Raw genomic sequence first — 24,046 nt, 5'->3', positions numbered from 1 at the left:
AATGATGTGTGAGCATGCAGATTTCTACCTCTTAAAGTCAAATATCACTTCTTTAGTCAAGTGTCAACAAATTTGTCGTTTATTTTTTGTTAAGTACTCAAATGAGAAGACTACAGAAAAAATATTTTGAGAATAAAGTTCAGCAGTGTGATTAATAATACAAACGTACAATTCTTTTAATCGCCTCTAGATGGCAGCAGCTGTTCGTTTTGGCTCACTGCAAACCATTTAAGCTCAGCTGCAATCCAATTCCATGTTTTAACTATTATGTGCTCAGGTGTTTAATTACAAAACAATCAAATTTTATAACTAATTTCGTAGGTTGGTGTGTCTGTGTTAATATATTGAATTTAGTAGGATTGATCCGCGTACTCTGTTAATAGTAAACCTAGCGCGGCCAAAAAAAAAAGATTGACAGCGGCATAAACCAATAGAATAGCTTTACCGACTAGCCGGCTCAGACCGCTCCAGTTTGCATTTAGGCTGAATGTTGGGAGACGTGCTGACTTTAATTTTAATTTGCTTGCTATTAGCACCCGGAGAAGAGTAACATCTCTACAGGTAAAGGCATATCACTGAGTAGTTAATGAGCGTCGTTCACGAGATGGGACACGACACAATATTTTATATGGTGATGTTAGAACAGACGCCCAGTCTGTCTTCGTCTCTGCCTTGTAATACAGTTAATATAAAATGGCCGAGCGGGCATACAGTTGATTCAAATGCAGTTGCCATACTCATTCTCCGTTGCAATGTAAGGTGCTAGACGCAAAAAACACCCAAAGGTATACAGATGCTTATCAGCTTCAAGTGAGCGTGTTTCCACCTTGGCCGCCTCCTACCGGAGGGGTACGACCATGGGGGGGGGGGGTCTCCTGCAGGGGTTACATAAACGGCCTGATGTTTCCAAATGTCTGGTTTGCTCAGTCGGTTACCAATGCAATAGTCACTTTAATAACAAGCAGAGGGCAGCCTTAGGGGTGTACGGGGCCTAGCTGACCAACCCCACGCGGGGCTGGTTACGTCAAACGCTGTTACCGGTATGTGTGGACTGTATAAATTTGCGCGCGAATTTAATAAAAATGATGTTAACATACACGATTTTCTAATTACAGTATTCAGTTAAATTTTGCAAGATAACACATCAGACTTTATCAAAATATAACGATATAATCAATTTAAAAAGTGCAATTCATAATTCGTGACAATACCACGACATTGCGAAATGCGATGTCATGCAGAAATTAGCAGGGCCGCTTCTAGAAAAGTACCCAAATTGCAAGTGTACTCTGAGTCTCGATATGAAGGATGTCATAGACGTAACTCACGTTGATGTCATGTCAGCCGCGTATCATTAGCGATACATGTTTTTGTGCATTAATATTCGGATTGTGGAATGTTTTCAAAGACGTACATATACGGAATTTGACCTTGATGACGGATTTTAAAAAAGAGTTCCTCTTAGAAGCATCTCAAATATGTGCAGTATACACTGGGGAATATAACTTGAAAAATCCGCTCGAACGGGGCACGCGGACCTCAAAAGCACCCCACTTCTCACCTTCAAACGCCGCTCTTGATAACAAGTGAATGAAACCAAAAAAGCTCATGAGTTTTTGTTGTCGATTATAATGGTTGATGGTTACAGATTAAAAGAAGACATTGCGGGGATTCACACACGCCGCAGCTCTCCTACCGGGCAGGTCACCTTTCTCTCGTTTGCCCCAATGGAAAGAATCCACCTCGCTGTACTTAAATGCTTGCAATTAGAAAGCGTTGCAGCTAACGCTGTAAGGCTGCCTGTTAGTAGTGCCGTGGTTAGTTCAATCAGATTACTGAATCTTGTTGTTAACGTCGCATTCGCTCAATAAAACGGTTTACTTGCAAGCAGCTTCGTTTGGACTGCTTGGCTGTCAATCTCTAAGTATTGCGCGACCGGAAGCTCAAATCCAGTCGGTGATTGGTTTGCTCCGAGTGTTTTTTGGGTGGGACTTTATTTCATGGAGCAACATTGAAAAACTGAGCGAGAGCGGCAGAAACGTAAAACGCGTGTACCAGAAGCCTTGTGATAGGTGCCATGTAGTGATGAGGTTTTCTGCTTATTAACCGTTTTTTGTCTTTCTTAGAAAGCAGATGTGACAGTGCTGCCATTTTTTTTAACTCGGATTAACGTCAAAGCTGCCACAAACGCTGAAAAAGGTTCACTCAGATGGTATTTTCGCAAGGTTTACAGCTGTAATTAATGTCTCTCGCGACTTTAACATCCTTCCATCCCTTTATTGTGGAACCCGCTTAATCCACTCGAATTACGCCGTGGAAAGCTGGGGTCTATCACAAACAACTGTAAACGCAAGGCAGGAAATAGCCATGGTCAGAATGTCAGTGTACAGCAGGGTGCGGTCATGTACACAGTCTAAAAATGTTCAGCAACATACGTGATTATACCGACATACTGGTTTTAAAATTCAATCGATTGATTAGATAGCGCGTCCACAAGACGGCGACACGTAGCTGAAATTTGAATTACAAAACAAAGGAAGTGCGGTGTATCAGTGATGAATGAAGTCCTGCAAAGAAAGCGAAAATTTAGCCAAAAGCATCCAGCTTACAATGCCAGTTTACGATGCCTGACTTTGTATTTCTTGCGACGAGATGGCGCCCCGTTCAGAGACCCTTCCTGACTTTCGCTTGCTGCCACTAGGATAGCCTCTGACTCCTTGAATTGAATTAAGCAGAATGGAGAATCTTCTTTCAGGATTTATTAGGATGTTTTTCGCAGACACCTTCATTCAAGTTGGATACTGTACCATTGTTTTATATGTGTGTTTTTATAGTTACAGCTCAGAGTAAACGTTAAACTAGTGACAGATCCTGAACCAACAGCCAAGTCCTCATACCTACACTGTATATGCGTTCAATTTGACCTTTGGATTTCTAGAATTTGATTTACTAGAAAAGCTTATTTTTTTGCACGTTATTCTAAAAAAGTTACATTTTCACATAGTATTCTCTTCACATATTATCTTTAACATTTCCATATGTGTACTCGGTGTTATAAAGATCTGTTAAAAAAAAATAAGATTTTGCAAATTTGGTTTCAGCCATTTTGTTTTTGTGCTGTTGTATTTGACAGTGCTATTGTACTGTAAGAAAACATTTTCTGGCACATTTTCTAGTTTTGCTAGTCAATTAAAATGCCTATATAATGCATGGAATAATACAAAGAATAATAAAAGTTGTACATGTTACCGGAGGTATTTATTTAATCTGTATATGCAGAAAGTTAACAGCAAGTAGGAATAATTTAGGACCCCTTTTGATTCTTTATTTTATTAATGTTTTTTTTTTGTTCTCTATACAAAATTATTTTTTCTGTTGCCTGTTTATTTTGTACTTTTTTGGTAAAGATTCATATAAGTGCTCGTTTATACATATATATGTAATGTATATGTATAGTGGTTACTGTATTTTTTGTTAGTTATTGGTGTCCGCTAAATGAGTTGCATAACCTTCTCTGACCAGGTCAGGGTAGTGGGGGACAGAGTCTATGCCTGCAGGAGTAGATGCAAAGTAGAAAGCAGTCCTGCATGCCATGCAGTCCATCACATGTCCCACTCGGGCACTTGTACACCGGGCTAATGAACCTGATGTGCATATGTTTGTGTCAGATGGGCATGCAGGGCATTGTCAAACCCAGGGAGTTGGATACATAATGTGGCAGCTCTGAGCACTGTACTACTGTACTGCCCCTGCAGATATAAAGATTTTTTGTTCTTTTAGTTTAATGGTAATAAGCCTGTGTTTAATATAAATCAATTGTCTGAACCTTCCTAATTTTATTGTAAGGTTTTTGGGAGTCAGAGCCTTTCTCAAAGCATCAAAGGCAAGGTAGTAACCAACCCTGGACAGGGCAACACTTCAGTCAAGTGTACAATGAATTGGGCACCCACATGAACTCAAACCAGGCTAGTTTGGAGTCGCCAAACAACACAGATTGCACCTCATTCAGAATGCTGGGAAAACTGGAGTACCTGGACAAACGCCCAGACAGATATGGGGGAGAAAAATGCAGACTTCACATAGAATGTGACCAGGATGAAATTCAGACCTACCAGTGCAAAATACTGTGACTGTTCTGCCCTTCATACAAAAGTGTGGCTACAAAGTGCTTTACAATCTGTAAAAGAAAAATTGAACATGTATAAGTATAAGTATAGTGGACAAATGTAGGTCTCTAATGGTAGAAATGATAAAATTAGCATCCAGTTAGAAAACATAATATGATCAGATGGCAGAGAGAAATGGAAATAAACACTCCCGCTAGTAATGATTTAGCCAACAGTAAACCTTTTGGGGTTCGAAGGCCAAAAAAAAATAATTCCTTTTATGCATATATGTAATAGACAAGTAGTATTGGGGAAAACAAGTGTAGATTTGTCATTCTGCAATGTTTAAGTGTATTTTTTTTAACTCTCAAGCACGGGTCTTAAGGATAGCAATTATAGTAAATGTTAACTAGATGTTGTGAAAAATTGTGTGGATTCCAAGCCAGCCAACACTCAGTACTCTAGACTTAAGATTAAGATCTTCCACATGACTTAAGTGGCTAATTATTTGGACCATTGGGAAGCCATGTACAGGTGCTGGTCATAAAATTAGAATATCATGACAAAGTTGATTTATTTCAGTAATTCCATTCAAAAAGTGAAACTTGTATATTAGATTCATTCATTACACACAGACTGATGTATTTCAAATGTTTATTTCTTTTAATGTTGATGATTATAACTGACAACTAATGAAAGTCCCAAATTCAGTATCACGGAAAATTAGAATATCAATTAAGACCAGTGCAAAAAAAGGATTTTTAGAAATGTTGGCCAACTGAAAGGTATGAACATGAAATGTATGAGCATGTACAGCACTCAATATTTAGTTGGGGCTCCTTTGGCCTGGATTACTGTAGCAATGCGGCGTGGCATGGAGTCGATCAGTCTGTGGCACTGCTCAGGTGTTATGAGAGCCCATGTTGCTCTGATAGTGGCCTTCAGCTCTTCTGAATTGTTGGGTCTGTCGTATTGCATCTTCCTCTTCACAATACCCCATAGATTTTCTATGGGGTTAAGGTCAGGCGAGTTTGCTGGCCAATCAAAAACAGGGATACCATGGTCCTTAAACCAGGTACTGGTAGCTTTGGCACTGTGTGCAGGTGCCAGGTCCTGTTGGAAAATTAAATCTGCATCTCCATAAAGTTCGTCAGCAGCAGGAAGCATGGAGTGCTCTAAAACTTCCTGGTAGATGGCTGCGTTGACCTTGGACCTCCGAAAACACAATGGACCAACACCAGCAGATGACATGGCACCCCAAACCATCACTGACTGTGGAAACTTTACACTGGACCTCACGCAACGTGGATTCTGTGCCTCTCCTCTCTTCCTCCAGACTCTGGGACCTTGATTTCCAAAGGAAATGCAAAATTTACTTTCATAAGAGAACATAACTTTGGACCACTCAGCAGCAGTCCAGTCCTTTTTGTCTTTAGCCCAGGTGAGACGCTTCTGACGCTGTCTCTTGTTCAAGAGTGGCTTGACACAAGGAATGCGACAGCTGAAACCCATGTCTTGCATACGTCTGTGCGTGGTGGTTCTTGAACCACTGACTCCAGCTGCAGTCCACTCTTTGTGAATCTCCCCCACATTTTTGAATGGGTTTTGTTTCACAATCCTCTCCAGGGTGCGGTTATCCCCATTGCTTGTACACTTTTTTCTACCACATCTTGTCCTTCCCTTCGCCTCTCTATTAATGTGTTTGGACACAGAGTTCTGTGAACAGCCAGCCTCTTTAGCAATGACCTTTTGTGTCTTGCCCTCCTTGTGCAAGGTGTCAATGGTCGTCTTTTGGACAACTGTCAAGTCAGCAGTCTTCCCCATGATTGTGTAGCCTACAGAACTAGACTGAGGGACAATTTAAAGGCTTTTGCAGGTGTTTTGAGTTAATTAGCTGATTAGAGTGTGGCACCAGGTGTCTTCAATATTGAACCTTTTCACAATATTCTAATTTTCCGAGATACTGAATTTGGGACTTTCATTAGTTGTCAGTTATAATCATCAACATTAAAAGAAATAAACATTTGAAATACATCAGTCTGTGTGTAATGAATGAATCTAATATACAAGTTTCACTTTTTGAATGGAATTACTGAAATAAATCAACTTTGTCATGATATTCTAATTTTATGACCAGCACCTGTATATACAAATTTAAAAACAGACAATATTCTGTATTGGTTAAGGTTATAAGAAGACTTGTTTTATACTTGGATTTATAACATGTTCTATATATAATAAAACCGCCCCCTTGGTTTAAATCCATTATTTTATACTATAATTGTGAATTGAGATCAAGAAATAAAGAATGGCATATATTTTTCCATTGTTATTACGTCTGTCTTATTTTTTCTTGTTTTACTCAACTAGGGTTAGAATACTTTAAGACTGAGGTGTAGTTTGGCTCTTCTACACGAGCCATGTTTCATCTGCAGTTCTTGCATTAAGGTATTTGGTAATGTCTTAAATGTTAAAAAATATTGATGTCTTGTTATCTTTTACTGCATATTTTTTTAAAGTAAGCCTAAAAATGTATTTAAAGTGAATCAAATGCAAAAGATTTTAGCAGATTGCCATATGCTTTAAAATTAATAGGCACTGTCACCCATTGCACATAGTGCAACAAGACATATGCAAAGATCAGCAGGTTTTTGTAATATATTACCTTAATGTAAACATGGAACAGATGCGCATCATTGTTCACTTTTTGTTCACATTAAGGAATTTTTTGATTAAGATTGTAAAAGATAAATTAAATTTATGTAACGTTAATAGTGGAATAAAAGTGATTCACGTATTAATGTTCAAGGAGCATTTTTAAAATGTGTTGCATTTCTGAACATAAGACAACAAAACTAAACATAGCAACACAAATCTATGTTTATTGAGACTCTCTGGTAAATGAATACAAACCTTTCAAAATCATCAATAAATTTTATATATCTGCAGGAGGATTGGCTCAGGTGAAGTTTAGCTAATGACAGACTTCTGTTACAACTGGAGGAACTTTGTAAATTTGTAATTTATTGACACTTGGAAGATACAAACATTGTGAGTACAATTTGCAGTTAAGACTGTCAGGCACAACTATAGAAGGCAAGTTGTAAGTGTAGTTTTTCCTTCTTTTTTTGCATTCTCAACAGTAACACAGTCTGGTGGCAAGTAATACTGTACAGGTGAACAAGTACCTTTAATACACTTTATATTGATGCGTCAAAGGGTGTAGCGCAATTATTACATAACTGTTTCAGGTATTTATTTAAAGGAAATGTCATACAAATAATAAGATGTCATTTTTTATCTAGCAATCATTACACAACATTAAATTTAGTGTCTTTTGTGCACACCACAAAACAAAGAAAGGTAGAGACGAGTATAAGCTTACATTACTCATGAGTTTATGTGGGAGAAATAAGGGCTGATTACATTTACATTAATTTTTTATTAATATTTCTATTATGAATATTTGTATTGTGTCTGTGCTTTGTCTGCTTATACCCTTTTAATATTGCTGATTCCACCTGGGCTATTCCTAATATTCCATAACATTATTGCAATGTTTAGGACAACTAACAATTGTGAAAGTTTATTTGATGTAAAAATAAGTTTGTAGGCTGTTTTGTGATGATATAAATATAGGGACTTAATAGTAGTTAATGGTCCTGTTCATTCATCTTAAAAGTAGTGAACAAATAAATTGTAAATTGCTTTGGATAAAAGTTTCTGCTAAGTGAATAAATATAACATTTAAATTAGTTCAAGGTCCCATCCTATTCTTTTAGTGATGAATACATAGAGCACATAAAAACACATTTACACTGTATACTTGTTCATCTGTGTGCAGTATATAAACTATCCATCCATCCATTTTCCAACCCGCTGAATCCGAACACAGGGTCACGGGGGTCTGCTGGAGCCAATCCCAGCCAACACAGGGCACAAGGCAGGAAACAATCTTGGGCAGGGTGCCAACCCACCGCAGGACACACACACAAACACACCCACACACCAAGCACACACTAGGGGCAATTTAGAAACGCCAATCCACCTAACCTGCATGTCTTTGGACTGTGGGAGGAAACCGGAGCGCCCGGAGGAAACCCACGCAGACACGGGGAGAACATGCAAACTCCACGCAGGGCGGACCCGGGAAGTGAACCCGGGTCCCCAGGTCTCCCAACTGCAAGGCAGCAGCGCTACCCACTGCGCCACCGTGCCGCCCGTATATAAACTATTTCCTTTCTTTTCAAAATAATATAAAGTTATATACCCCGTAATTAATATATTAAAGTAAAGCAATAATAAAGTCATTCGGATAAAATGTATTTTCAGCCGTTGGTTTTGTCTCCATTGTTCACATGATTCTGATCTACACAGACAACTCAACTTTTATTTGTATTTCCCTGGCTATGGTGATAACATATGAAATTAATAATGAAGGTGGAGATCAGCTTGAAGATAGACCTCAGGCTAAACTACTTGTCAAACATGTTAGATTTAGAAAGGTGAAATGTTAAACCAGAATTGGATTTGTATGTAAAGACACTTAATTGTCTCTTGAGGTGATATTTAAATTAGTCATCAAATCAAATCAAATTCGTACTTAGAGGATCTGTACAAAACATTTTCAAAACCTGGCAAGATCTAATCAATAATATTTTAGAATAAGCATTTAAATTGAGGAAGCAGGTTCTCTTCCCTCTTTTACTCCATTTATGTTTATTCATTTATTATTTTATCTCTTCATTTGTTTTTACTAGCATAAAGTTTTACACTGCTGGCCTAGCTCTCTTTCTCAGGGGTGGGGGTTGATTTTTTTCGAACCTTTTTTTTTTTTTTTTTGTAAAATTTGAGTTATGTGTATGGAATGTTATTTGATTTTAATAAATTCAATAAAATTAAAAAAAATAGTCATCTAATAAGTTTCATTTTTAAGTTAATTTGCTTGGTTTTGGTTTATGCAAACTGTTCTGGTTCACTGGTTAATACTAAAATAGTATATATGAGGTTTTAATGAGATTTAGGTGGTTTCCATTGTTAGAAGGGTTAGGCTTTCATTATGCTTATAAAGCAAATTAAACCTGGCATGTAAACCTTGTGTTAAAAGGTGTCAAAATCATTTCCAGTCAGTCAAGTTCCACTCCATCACACAGCACTACAGCTTAGAGCAACCAATTAGCAGCATCAGTCTCATTTATATTGGTAAATGACCCATGGGTTGGAAACTTCAGTAAAGTTTATTACTTCAGAACTTATGAGGAGAACATTGTTGCTGCTTTTATTTTTACATAAAACATCTGATCTTCTGTTTTTAACTGTTGGTTTTTGTGGTATACCTCTGTTATTCATATTTAAGGTACACTTGTGGAAACACTGAGAGACTGTTCACACCTACGTTATACTGTATGTTCTTGCTGTGTACCTTCGAAAACAAAAATCTGGTTTGGGGTGTCAGGTAGTAGTCTAAATATTCTGATCTATGTAAGTACCAAAAATATCAAAAATCAAAACCATCTCTCTTTTGACACAATTAAACATAGTATAAACATCAGCTCAGTACTGTAGACTGGACAGTGGTGAGGCTTCATCAAAGGGATGTGTGATTTCCATTACTCATAAATGGTAGAGAATTCCTAAAAATGATGTAGACTAAACCATCAAAAATGCATTAAATGAATTTTGGACATCTTTTAATTACCTGCAAGTTTCCTTTAAAATGGCGTTTTGAAAATTAAATTTATTGTCACATCTGGCATTTGTATGATGCACTCTAAACTTTTCCTACTCTTCATATTCTTTTCTACCGACAAAAAATAAAGCTGAAGCTAGATGATGTTTCGCGTTTTGAGTTAGGAACTTTAAAAAAGTTCAGGGCTATATGGGTTTTCTACCACATGCCAAAGAGTTGCTTTGAGGCTCTCTGACATAAAATTGTGCCTTTTAGAGTGAGTGTACGTATATGTATGATATACCCTGTGTTGGCTAGGCACTCTGTCCAAGAGTTGCTTTCTGCCTTGTAGTTTACGCTGCTGGTACAAACAAAGAACCACTGCAACTTCATACTGGGATGGGTGTCTTCAAACAATGAATAGATGGATTGGGTTTGAAAATGACAGGTGATTTCATATTCAGGATAAATTAATAACTTTAACCATGGTATTGTTTTTCCCACAAAAAAATTCTAATATTCCCAAAAAATATGTCTGAAAATAAATGGACTCCATGATATTAGAAGTTTAACAGAGAACTGTCCCCTCAGTGCCATGATGGATAAGGACAGCATAAGTGAGAATTCAGATTTCTTTTTACTGAAAACGGTAGACTCCTCTTGGTTAGCCCTTCCTATTATTAGATCTCCTGTCTAGACCATATCCAGAGGGTTCAAGACAAATATTCAAAACTTAAAAAGTTTGACCTGCTGCGATGTTGAACTCCCAGAATCACCCCTACGCCCCCGATGTTTAGTTTTTACTTTAGCAATCTTGATCTCTTTACCATTACAAGCATACTCCAACCTTTTAAAAAGCCTCCCATGCCTCCTCCATTTTGCAGCTAAGCTTGTTAATTAAGGTTCCTCTAAACCTAACAGCAGCCTCACAGCTGTACCACGACAGGAGTTAATATGGGAGGACATGTCTAACTGACAACACAGTCTTACATAAGACTTGACATTGCCATGCCCTTCCCCAAAATACATCCCACTTTTAGCACCTGCCTGCTTATTACAGGCTGCCTTACTACTGCCAGGGCTGTTTTGTTTTAAAGCACTTGAGATTTAGCACATTCCATTCTATTTTAAACATTTTATTGGACATCAAATTGCTTACTCCTGCCTATACTTGGTTTCTGAACTGTTAATTAAGTCAGGAGATGTTCTGAGAATGCCTGAAAAACTTAGCAGCAGATAGGCTTAGCAACAACAAATATTTTCAGACGACCTGAAATACACGTTCATTCTTCATGTTTTTATATTTACTAACACCTACAAAGGAAACAACAACCAAAAATGGTTTCAGTATTGTGTAAATGAATGACCCTTTATTTTGTATATGTTTCTACTACTAAAAATTAAGTCAAAACGTAGATGATGACATTGATTTCCTGCAGCTGGAATTATCTTGAGCCTCTTCTTCACTAACATACTTAGGAGGAACACCTTACAGTTTGAACTGATATGTTCAGCATTAAACAAGCTGATAGTCCAAAGTGTCTTTCTTGTTTACCTTTCAACATGCATATTTACTCTCTCCTTGCACTTTTTTCCTGCCTAAATTCTCAATGTAGTTGAATTGCTTATTTCCATGTTGACGTGCGGTAAAAAAAAAACAGCTGTTAGTACGTAATATGTCACAGTTTTTCCATTTCATTGCATGTCATTTCAGATATTAAATTTATTCTAACCCTTACAAGCTACAGTATAAGAAAAGTATAAATGAGCCCCACTTTATTCTTTATTGTATGTGGTATCCTTCACAGATGTCACAGCTTTAGAAAACTGTTTTTCTTTACATTTGTGTTGCAACCTTACATGCTAAAACCCATCATGTACAGCCTATATATGTGCCAGCTGTCTTGGCTTACCTGACGAGTGCATCAAAGTAAATACCAGTGATCCTTCTGGCATTTTTAACAGCAATGCTATTATTTGCAGGTGTGCTGAGAACTTGAGATCTGCCCAAGGTGAGAAGTGAGGCGATGACAAAATCGTAATGGCAGTTGTTTCAAGGAAGCTTTGACTAATGTGTATAGTAGAATCTTTTATGTTATTCAAACACAGACTCGGAGCATTCAATACTTTATTTTGGCTATATTTGTACTTTCATTAGATCAAAAAGTCAATTTAGACTGGCATGTTGTACTTTACAATGCAATAATCTGTGATGTTTACATTGACCCCCATCAGTTCCAGCTTCTTGGCAATTAAACTCCAAATGCTGAAATAGCCCACCCGCTGAGCAGCTCCGGATGGCCTATTTGAAGCATTAGTCTTGGCTTAGCCCTTGCTTTTTCCACATTGCTTTACAGTTTCTTAGTTAATTACTTTTTTAGTTTAATGTTAGCTAATTGGCTTTTCTAAGCAGAAGGAACAGAGATATGCTGTACCAATGTGCAATTGTATTAGTGAGGACATAAACTAAGACAGAATAAATTTACGATGAACTCAAAACTCTCTAAAAGTGGAATACTGTATGTGGCTTAAATGTTGTCACCTTTGCTGTAACAAAGTGTGTAACTTATGAACGGCATATGTGTCTTAGATGGGAATGGCTTTCAGTTGTTGAAAGAGAAGGGAAATCCAATTTGTTGTTCATGAATCAGCAACTAACACGGTTCTCCTCTCCTCAAGGAGATTTCTCCTGGCTTAACTCCACTAGTTGGCATTTAGAGCTGTTGGTAGACCCATTTAATTACATAGAAATATTAGAGCACGCTTTAGAATGTCTCTAACCCAGAGTAAGTAACTAAAAAAAGTAGTCCAGAAATATGAAAATGTATTTAGCACACAACGGTCAAGAAAGGGGTAGAAAAGAAGAACTGAAGTAGTAAAAGTTCTTCCTGCTTCACTGGGTCTATACAGTATCCCCATGTTAAATTCTGTGGCATCCCTATTTTTATGCTTTCCTATTTTAAAGTGAAGCATCTACTTCTTATTTCTAATGCTGTTTCTCCCTTATCAGGGAGCCGTTGTCATTACTCATTTCCTACATGTAAACTTGATGTGGCACTGGCAACACATTTATTTCACAATTCCCCCATGGTTTATTTTTGCTCCCAGCTCCAGATTTACTTTCTGGATGAGGCAGCTACATGGTGGCAAGTGTGTCCATTGTTTATCCAGGCGTCAAGATTCCACCAATCCCTAGTGACATCTCCATTACAGAGAGTAGTTATATGGGCTTCCTTGTAGTCCTCTGTGGCCTCACACCAGAAGAATCAGACACTTGTGACATTAGTTGAGCCATCATGCCTCTCATAAATAGGAAGCAGACTTGCTAACCATTATGGTCTGAAGGACCCCTGTCTATATTGGATGGTCTGGTAGCCTATACATACAGCATATCCATACAGGCAGCAAGAGGTCACCCTAGAGTACTGTTGCCTGAAAACCCCATCCATAATCGCAATAGTATGCCATGTTTATGTCCTGATTAGAAATGTTAATGATTTACTGTTGTTCGAATGCCTTATGTGTTTTTGCTTAAAAACATAGACATTAGTCACATTCTTCCACACTACTCCAGTATTTTTAGCCCCCGAAAACAGAGACTTTTGAAATTGATCTCCAGGGCAATATATTGTACTTCTGAAAATGCCAGCCCAGCGTTGCAATGTAAACAGGTGAAAACATATTCGGAAACACAGACTCTAATTGTGCTCTGATTTGTTTGTACTTATTATGTAGCCCTTTCCTGTTGGAGCCAGGTTGTATAACTTTCCAGTCAATTCATTAATGAGTTACAAATACTTAAGCTAAGATTCTAGAAAACAGAATAATTTTCTATCGGGGTACTACAGTAGCTGGTCATTGCTTTAAGGCCATGTCACATTACACAACTTTTCCAGTGATTTTCAGTCATAGCCTTCATTTACATCATGTAGGTGAGTCAGATGCTCCCATGAAAACAGTCATGTAATATGACATGCCCAGCAACTCACTCCAACTAGGCCACAACTTGCCCGGAGTCTCTAGTCATGGGGGCTAGGTTTATATGCATGAGAGCTAACATTGAATGAATGCTCATGCAGAAGTACAATGCATGTATGCAGTGACAAGAATTAACAGAATAGAAGTACATGTCTCTGATACGTCATGTTTTAGTTACCTCAACAGAACGGGAAAAAGAAAAAATGCAAAGATTGAGGCTGAACTTGCCATACCTGTTAACCCTTCATACAGCACTGGGTCTGTCAGGCATTACACGTCTAATGATTTTTCAGTCATGTAAATTGACAAGTTCTGTGAGATCAGCAACTGTAGTCTGCAAGTCTGACATACCCAACAACTTGAAGACTCGTAATGCGACATCGGCTTTAGAGCTCACTCTTCTTCATGATATTCATTGCCGGTTCCTGTTCTGTGTTTCACTTCTTCCTTGGTATCTGTCTTCAGTATTACCTATATTTTACTTTATGATATTTATTTAAGGAGAGGGTGACAGAAATTTTAAACTAAGATAATTATACTAAATTCATCATGGTGCTTGAAAGTGGTGATGTATTGCATGTTGATTACTACCTACAAGTAAGAATTTCAAAGTGCTCTCACAGAAATGATCCTTATTATGGTATCATGGAGGTATTTGTCCTGCTATTTTTATAGATCACCAGAATGTTGCACAGTTTCTTGGCATAGATAAAAGGGAGAGTTTTCCTGAAGGTTATATTTAAATTTGTATACATTATTAAATATCTATCTATCTATCTATCTATCTATCTATCTATCTATCTATCTATCTATCTATCTATCTATCTATCTATCTATCTATCTATCTATCTATCTATCTATCTATCTATCTATCTATCTATCTATCTGTCTCTGCCTGTCTGTCTGTCTGTCGGACATGTTGACTTTGAGCTTGGCTTGTAGTGGGCCACTGCGGTGGGTTGGCACCCTGCCCGGGATTGGTTCCTGCCTTGTGCCCTGTGTTGGCTGGGATTGGCTCCAGCAGACCCCCGTGACCCTGTGTTCAGATTCAGCGGGTTGAAAAATGGATGGATGGATGTAGTGGGCCATGACTTGCTGTATAATTCTGTTTGTGGTGATACATTACAGTGTATTTATAACAAAAACAACATATGCTGTTAAAAAAAGACAAGAGTGGATGGGACTAGTGTATCATCGCACTTTAGTCCATGAAAACTCAGAAGATGTTCTGTGACTTTGTACATTAATGTTCTGCTTGATCAGTTCCAGACTGTAGGCCCATCATAGACCAGTCATTGTGAGGTGTGGGTTGTTTTTCTTTTTTAACGGTGTTTCCCTATTCATATGGCATCCTTAACACTTGCCTTTCATGGAAACAAAAGCTAGTTTGTTCTAAAAGTTATGTGTTGCATTAAGAAAAAGCCATTCTGCATTTCTAAACTCAACAGCATGAAACAAGCTGTAGGGGAGCCTTACAGCAACACTTGTAAGTCATAATTAAAATTGTTCGGTATCAACATGTGAACACCAGTGTGAGAGAAAGTTATTGTTGCCTGGGGCAGAACAGTTTTGAATCTTGCCAACACCTACTCAAGCAAACACAAGCAAAAGCTTAGTGGCTGTAGCTGGGACACATATGATAAACTGGTCTTTGGAATGTTGCACAATGACATTTTCAAGCTACATTGAAGAACCTGTACGTGCTCTGCAATATGTGGTTAATATCCTGTTGATTCTCATCCACAAAAAAAAAACAGCAAAACTCTTACATTTATCAAACAGTCTCTGTAACATTTAATAACAGCAGTACGCTCTAACTTATTAATGAAAGTGTATAATTAGGAGTCCATACTAATCTGTGCTTCATTCAGAATTGGTGTCTGGCTTTGTGTCCAGTGCTGCTGGGATAGACACTGCTTACCTAAACTGGACAGGATAAGCAGATTAGAAAATAGATAAAGTCCAAAGAATGTATGGGAAATGTCATCTGTATTAAAAGCATAGAAGAAAACAAACTGTGGCTGAAAATAATTTAGCGTCTGCCCTTTTGCGGTGAGCTGTCTGGTGGTAGGTGTCCATTATGTGCAGCAGTCAAGTCCAGTTTGAGTTACCTGTCCCAAAATGACTAGATGGATGGACCAATTAATTTTATCAGACATTTGTAAGAATTATGAAAGTCAAAAATTAAAATATTTAGCACTGTTGCTTCACAGCTCCAGGAGACCAGGTTCAAATCCCAGCCAGGGCACTGTGTTGGTAGATTTTGGATGTTATTCAGCATCCGAATGTGTTTTCCTCTCATACACCTAAACAGATTTACAGGTTGGTAGAAGCGGCCCAAGAAGAATGAGTGTGGGTGCCTGTGAGTTTTCTCCACAATGGACTGGTTCCCCTGGCTTGTGTTGGTTACTTCCTAGACGTCAACACTTCCATTGTAGGCTCTGGCTCTCCATAAGGCCTAATTGGATTAACCTAGCTGAAATATGGATGAACCATTTAAAGAACAGGAACAATTCTAAGTGGTAGGGCTACTTAAGCGGGAGTTGGCAGTTTGCTGTATTAACAGCCCTGGCTAGAGCTGCTATTGAGGTGGCATCAAAAGTGTGTTTTAATAATGATGGATTTTAGCCTGAAAGAAATGACAGTAGATTGGTAGATGGGTGGATGGATGGGTAAAGTAAAGAGGAAATATGACATGAGCAGGCTACAAGAAATAGTCAGGTCTGCAGAAAAGTTCATTGGTATTAGTCTTCCCTCTTTATAGGACCTGTACTATTCCAGTGTCATCACCAGCCTGTCACATCCAGGCCAGAATCTCGTTGAACTTCTCCTATCTGCCAGATGTTATTGATTAAATTATGCCAGAATGAGCAGATATAAGAAGAGTTTCTTTCCACAGGCCATTTAGCTCATAAATGGTTAATTCAGCTCTCCCTTCACAAGTTCCCCCCAGAATATTGCACAATATTCTTACATACAGCTGCTACTTAACTCACTAGTCATTCAGTATTTCTTACAGTGCTTTGCTCTGTGTGGGTATATGCTTACACTCCTTTTTTGTATTTTCTTCAGGTGTGTACTTATCAATTGTGTGCATGTTTGTCATGTAACTATACATGGAGAGTCAAAAATAACACAATGGAATCAATTTCCTGCTATGCGTTTTATACATGTGATTCTAATTCTGAATACATATGATTTTGATGTTCACTTTTTTGACACCTAGGCTGATTATAACATTAGAGCCAAAGCCCTAAATCATTTTCTATCCATTGCTTGTATAAAGAGTTACAGCTTAAACGTAAAGTATGTTTGAAATATAACGTTGACATTTGATACACTGTTCCTTGCGTGGCAAATCAAGTTTTGGTGAGTGGGTGGGTTGGTGGCGTAGTGGTTTACATTGTCCTCTCTTTATCTTCAGGGTTTTCCTCCCATGTATCAAAGATATGTGCATTTGATTCAGCTGGGAAGCAGTCTCATGTGTGTGTCGTGTGATTCCATGGCTTCTCTCTCACTAAAGTTGATTTTTTCCTTGTGCCAAGCTAGAATTATAGGTCATGGCACCTGTGATATTGAAATAGATTAAGCAGAAGAGATGGTTGGCCTGTTTGAAAAAGAGCCTTTTGGAGGAAAAAGACAAATTATTAAGAATTTTAACAACAAACATAAAAACTTCCTCACATCACCCGCTAACTAGAATTAAATCTCAGTCCCATCACTATCTGTATGAAGTTTGCATATTCTTCACGTGTCTGCTTGACTGTTTTTTCTAAGCACTTGCTTTGCAAAAAAAAATTTGTATATAAATGAATTCTCCCTGTCTTGTACTGGCACCTGATCTACAATTCATTCAAACTATGGACCCCAGGGGGCGCCTGAAAGCACCCAACCCCAGACACAACCTCATAGACACAAGTCCTATTAAAATAAAGATATATTATTGCCAGTACTACCTTTCACAAAGGCTCCAGAAGTGCAAATAATATACATCTCCTCACGCTCTCTCTTGTCTTTCTCCTCCTCTCCACTTCCCAGGCGAGCTTCGTCCACTTCCACCTGACTCTGACTCACCCGTATGTGGCAGGGCGGTTCCTTTTGTCTTGGACCCGGGAGTACTTCCGGTGCCGAGGCATAGCCCAATGGAAGTACTTTCGGGTCATTCGGAAGTCCCACAAAGTAGGGATTAATCCCCTCAGCTCCCCCTGCTGGCCCACAGGGGAATCAACAAGGCAGCATCACAGAACTACAGGTTCCAGCATGCCCTACGGGTGTCCATGTAGGAATTGTAATCTAAGGGTGCTGCCACCCAGCATATGGGGAAGAGGATATTCAATAGTGTTCATTTCCCCCAATCCTGCCATTATGCTGGTCTCCTGGCCTGGTAATGTTTCTGGGTCCAACCCAGCCGGGATGCCAGTGTACCCACTTTATCATAGGCATCTTCTGCCTTTCCTCTAGGCAAGATAGGATGATCTTTGCCCTGCTTCTTGGTGGTGGCATCAGGCTGGCCTTCTGTCTGCTTAAGGAACCATACCCCTTCCCAGCTGAGACGCCCAACCATGTGTGTTGTCCATCACACAACCTTGTGTCCAATGCCACTACAATTGGCTCCAGGTCCCCATGCCACTCAAATTAGATTATTCTATTTCAATAAATGCATACAGTAATATGTAGGTATGTAAAAACAGCAGGATCAACACAAGCCCTTAAAACAATGCTACAGTGAGCCCGTCAGTTAAAGGCAGTGGACGTCCCATTTAAGTCCTTTCATTGCAGTCTGTCTTTATGCACGTCTGTGGGGAGGCTGAAAGATTTGTGGTATTATTTAATTTGACTACTCCATATTTAGTATGACTTTTATTGTTTGCCTTTATCCATCCATCCATCCAACTCTGGAGGACTGGAGGTGGTGACATCTATTTTTGAAGCTATTTTGACTCATGACTCAATTCATCCATTTTTCTTCAACCTTTTAAAGAACAGGAACAATACAAAGTGGTAGAACTACTTAAGCAGCAGTTGGCAGTTTGCTGTATTAACAGCCCTGGCCAATAATTCTACTGAAGTGGAATCAAAAGGACATCTTAATAATGGTGGATTTTAGCCTGAAAGAAATGATCATCTTGTACTGTGTTTTTCTCTGTTAGGATCCCCATGTCACACACATGATGTTGGAGAGCATCTAGAGAAGATTTCTTCCCTTCGTGCTGGGGTATAGCATGACCACATTTATGGTTGTCTTCTACTCTATACATGGCTGAAGAGAATACTTGGTACTGAGTGAGTTTTCTGTTGGTTTATTTTGTTTAATAAAACATTAATGAAGACGAGTGAAGTGGTGGGTGGCATAGACAGTTGGCTGGAGGCTGAGACATTTACTTCTGAAGCTATTTTACTCATGACTCAATTCACTCATTTTCCCTCAACCTTTTAAAGAATAGGAACAATTCTAAGTTGTAGAACTACTTAAGCAGCAGTTGGTAGTTAAGTACAAGGGCATGGATTAAGCAATAAAAGTTTACACAACATGAGCCTCAAGGGATAAGAAAGCTGATGGGTGAATTGGTAGCATGTTTCGAAGAAATTTGGGTGTTGTCCACCAGATTATCTCTTGGGTGTCAGCTGGTGTGCTATTCCTACTCCTGGATCATTACAAAACCTGCATTAAGGTCATTAATCAGGTGTCAACGCAGACATGTCAGCCCTGTTTGCAAGCAGGATCAGCAGAACTCCAGCTGAGACCTAAACAAGATCTGCTAGTTTGAAATACACATCTATAAGCACTAAGCTTTGCAATGTCTGTCCAGATTACCATCAATTAGACCACTGCTGCTTTGGCTGTATTGTTAGCTGCGAGAAGAATGAAAGCAATCCTAGTGTAACAGAGTTAAAGAGTGAGCCCGACATCTCTAATCCGCACTGAAGGAGAGTCAGTGGCTGCCCCTTCCTGAGCTCTTCCCTTAATTTAGCAGCTTAAGTCGCTTGTTTTTCAGCTGCGCTGATCAGTGTGAAATCACAGGTTCAAGTTCAGTTGGGAAACTGAACTGGTCTGAGTGCCATCTGAAGCTGAGATCTGTTACAATATTTTTATATCTGGACCATATACAAAATATTTACCACACTTCCTTGTTTTATACAGTACATTAGTAAAAGGAGAGCCACAGGGATTGAAACTGCTGCCTCAGAGCTCATGGGGCCAAGACACAAATCATAAAATGGATGCTAACAGTATGTATACCAAAGACAGGTTGTATGTGCTAGTCTAGTTGTTCTGCAATGAGTGAGAGTGGATGTGTGCCTACATGAATGTGCATTCTGTCTTTCAGGCCATTGGCCCCACAACTCTGAAATGGAAAAAAATATAGATGAAAACATGAATGGATTAGTAGAGAGGGAAGTCTCAGCATCAGCCAAGCTGTCATGATGTTTGAATACAGGGTAAAGCATGCCAATCAAGAAAACAAATCTGAATGAACAAGCATGTGTCAGCACGGTGTCCAGTATCTTTGTTTTTATTGAATCAGTTACAGATGTAACACAAATATTAACATAAAAATAGGCAGATAGGTAGAACTTGATTTGTGCCAAAAGGGGAATTTCACTTTTTACAGAAGCTCAAGAGATAATATAACAAACAACAACAGCAACCTCCGTCAAACACACACAAGAATTACAAAAAAGAAGAAAACGTCTGATTTGGCTAAAGATAAGAGGGCAGTCACAATGCACCATTTTGCAGGCTGTGATTGCTGCTGGAGAAAGATTGGCGTCCCAGAGCGTGATTCCTGGCCCAGATAGCATGCCACAATAAAGGAGAATGGAAGGACAGGCTTTATGACTGGATGGGAATAGGAATACTTACCCAGCTGGGAGGCCAGTACACTGGACAACAATAGCAAGTGGATACTGTATTCCCTGATATGCTAGGAGGCAGTATCCCTGGGATTCATGTTCCCTTTTGGATACCCACAGTGCATCATGGGAGTTGGAGTAGAGCCCTGTTGGGTTCCATGGGTGCTGCCATGGGGAGCTGCTGAGAAATATGGTCCCTACTTTGTGGGACTCCTGTCTGGCCCGGGGGTGCTTCAGACAGACCATACCCTAGTCAAAGACAAAAATAGCCGCTTCTCCATGGCCATGAGACACAGTGTTGGTAGGCAGAGGACTAAGCTCTTGGAACTGGTGGAAGGAGAGAGCAGAATTGCATATAACTGTGCTGTTGACTCTGTGGCTGTGCTGTACTGTTGATTGAAGTCTGTGAGTAGTAAAACAGACATGATTTGAACCCATGGTTGTGTAGAGTTTGATTGAGTCTAGGGTTTGGGTGTTCGGTGGTGCCCCCTGCTGATTACAAGATGTATTTGCCATATGTATGAAGGAGCCCCAGTAGCGTTTTTTGACACACTTCTGCTGAATAATGTATTAGCTGAAATTACCTAGAGAGGATGTGTGGCATTGTTCATAATGGATATTGGGTTTCTTAATACATAATAAAATAAAAGCACTTCCATATATATGGTACACTCACTGAGCAAATTATTAGCAACAGTATAATAATACTGGGTAGGGCCTCCTTTTACTCTCGGTATAGCCTCCATACGATATCAGAAACAACATCAGTAAAGTCAATTAGAAGAGGTTATAGTCGAAGCACAGGCCCTGGCCCTGCTGTCTTCATCTTTACTCTGTCCTCAGTCTGATTAGCACGTTTGAAATCCTTTTTCATAAGTTACCTCTGCTGTGGCTGCAACCTTCAGCGTTAACCTTTGTTACAGAACTCTATATAACGTGTACATTTTTCACTGCCTCTCCAGTGCACCTGGTGTCACTTTCATTTGCACCAACGCAGGTGAAGTTGATTCAAAATAACTTATGCTTCCCAACTGGACAGACTGATATCCGTGAAGCTTAACTGACTTGGTGATACACTGAGATGAGCAGTATGTATATAATAGGTTGGGGACAAAATGACACATTATAACAAAATAAACTGCTCAAAAAAATTAAAGGAACACTTTTTAATCAGAGTATAGCATCAAGTCAATGAAACTTCAGGGGTATTGATCTGGTCAGTTAAGTAGCAGAGGGAGTTGTTAATCAGTTTCAGCTGCTTTAGTGTTAATGAAATTAACCACAGAGGGGCAACAATGAGATGACCACCAAAGCAGGAATGGTTTAACAGGTGGAGGCCACTGACATTTTTCCCTCCTCATCTTTTCTGACTGTTTTTTCACTAGTTTTGCATTTGGCTACGGTCAGTGTCACTACTGGTAGCATGAGGCGATACCTGGACCCTACAGAGGTTGCACAGGTAGTCCAGCTTGTCCAGGAAGGCACATCAGTACGTTCCATTGCCAGAAGGTTTGCTGTGTCTCCCAGCACAGTCTCAAGGGTATAGAGGAGATTCCACGAGACAGGCAGTTACTGTAGGAGAGCTGAACAATGCCGTAGAAGGTCCTTAACCCATCAGCAGGACCGGTATCTACTCTTTTGGGCAAGGAGGAACAGGATGAGTACTGCCAGAGCCCTATAAAATAACCTCCAGCAGGCCAGTGGTGTGAATGTCTTTGAGCAAACAATCAGAAACAGACTTCATGAGGGTGGCCTGAGGGCCTGATGTTCTCTAGTAGGCTCTGTGCTCACTGCCTGCCTGGCACCGTGGAGCTCGATTGGCATTTGCCATAGAATACCAGAATTGGCAGATCCACCGCTTGCTTCCTGTGCTTTTCACAGATGAGAGCAGGTTCATCCTGAGCACATGTGACAGACGTGAAAAGGTCTGGAGAAGCCGTGGAGAATGTTATGCAGCCTGTAACATCATTCAGCATGTCTGGTTTGGTGAAGGGTTAGTGATGGTCTGGGGAGGCATATCCATGGAAGGACGCATAGACCTCTACAGGCTAGACAACGGCACCTTGACTACCGTTAGGCATCGGGATGAAATTCTTGGACCCATTGTCAGACCCTGTGCTGGTGCAGTGGGTCCTGTGTTCATCCTGGTGCACAAAAATGCCCGGCCTCAGGTGGCGAGAGTATGCAGGCAGTTCCTGGTGGATGAAGGAATTGATACCATTGACTGGCCCCCATGCTTGCCTGACCTAAATCCAATAGAACACCTCTGGGACATTATGTTTCTGTCCATCCAACGCCGCCAGGTTGCATCTCAGACTGTCCTGGAGCTCAGTGATGCCCTGCTCCAGATCTGGGAGGAGATCCTCCGGGACACCATCCGTTGTCTCATTAGGAGCATGCCCCGACATTGTCAGCCATGCATACAAGCACATGGGGGACATACAAACTACTGAGTACAATTTGGAGTTGCTGCAATGAAATTTCGGCAAAATGGACTAGCCTGCCGCATCATTTTTTCACTTTGATTTTCGGGGTGTCTGAATTCTGCCCTCTGTAGGTTGATAATTTTCATTTCCATCAAATGATGTGGCATCCTTTCATTCCTAACACATTACCCAGTCCATATCAATATGGATATCCAGCATGATTTTTTTTTCCCCATTGAGAGCTGATGTGTTGTCAAAAGTGTTCCTTTAATTTTTTTGAGCAGTTTATATGTAATATACAGTAACAGTCACAATGTTAGTAATCATTTAGAGAACTAAGGCTCGGCCACTTGCTTGTTGGTGCTGCCAAATTAAGCAGAGCTCAAAAACAGCTTTCAGGTCCTCCTTGTATCAACTGAAGATTCTCTTTGTTTTGTTGCAGATTTCCTCGCTTGGCTATTTTTTCATCTCGCAGTCCAGTGGTAGCACTTCACTCTAGATGTTCATTTGTCCTATAAGGATGTGCCCAGTCTATGGTGTTTCTGTATTTCATAACTATCTGCCCCAACACACTCCAGGGATTGTAAGGTTTTAGCCACTGACTGTCCTGAGTGCCCTGTTACAGACTTCGACTAGTAGGTAAAATACAGCAAGCATGAAAACATTTGCTGGCAACCTCTGAAAAGACTTCATTGAGCTTTGTGGCTGCTACTCCCTGGGGCTGTTCCTGAAGCTCCATCCATGGACTCATTCAGCTCACTTTTAAAGACTCACCTCTGCTGTCTTGTGTGTTGGTCTACTTGACTATAACTGTATGCCTGTATAAAGTGTATTTATCTATTTCTATTCCAACTCTGCTAATCCTGATTTTGCCATACTCGCCCTCAGGATGTTCATCTGTTATTCTTTACTTATGAACACTTCACTCTTTCAATGTAACGATTTTGAAATTTTTCGTATTTACTGTTCATTTTGAAATGTGTAATTTCTTACTGAGTAAATGATACACTCTA

The 24,046-nt window shown here is 39.5% G+C and overlaps 1 long non-coding RNA gene across 1 annotated transcript; it reads left to right on the top strand.

Moving 5' to 3' along the window:
- The first annotated feature begins 476 nt into the window (after positions 1-476).
- LOC127525897 (uncharacterized) lies at positions 477-24,046 on the top strand. The gene is made up of 3 exons (XR_007933511.1): positions 477-561; positions 18,903-19,035; positions 23,476-24,046. It is a non-coding gene; the product is annotated as an uncharacterized LOC127525897 (long non-coding RNA).

Source organism: Erpetoichthys calabaricus, chromosome 14 (assembly GCF_900747795.2).
Source record: "Erpetoichthys calabaricus chromosome 14, fErpCal1.3, whole genome shotgun sequence".
NCBI classification, from domain to species: Eukaryota; Metazoa; Chordata; class Cladistia; order Polypteriformes; family Polypteridae; genus Erpetoichthys; species Erpetoichthys calabaricus.
Note: the sequence above shows the minus strand (reverse complement) of the source record. Positions and strands in the feature narration are given on the sequence as shown.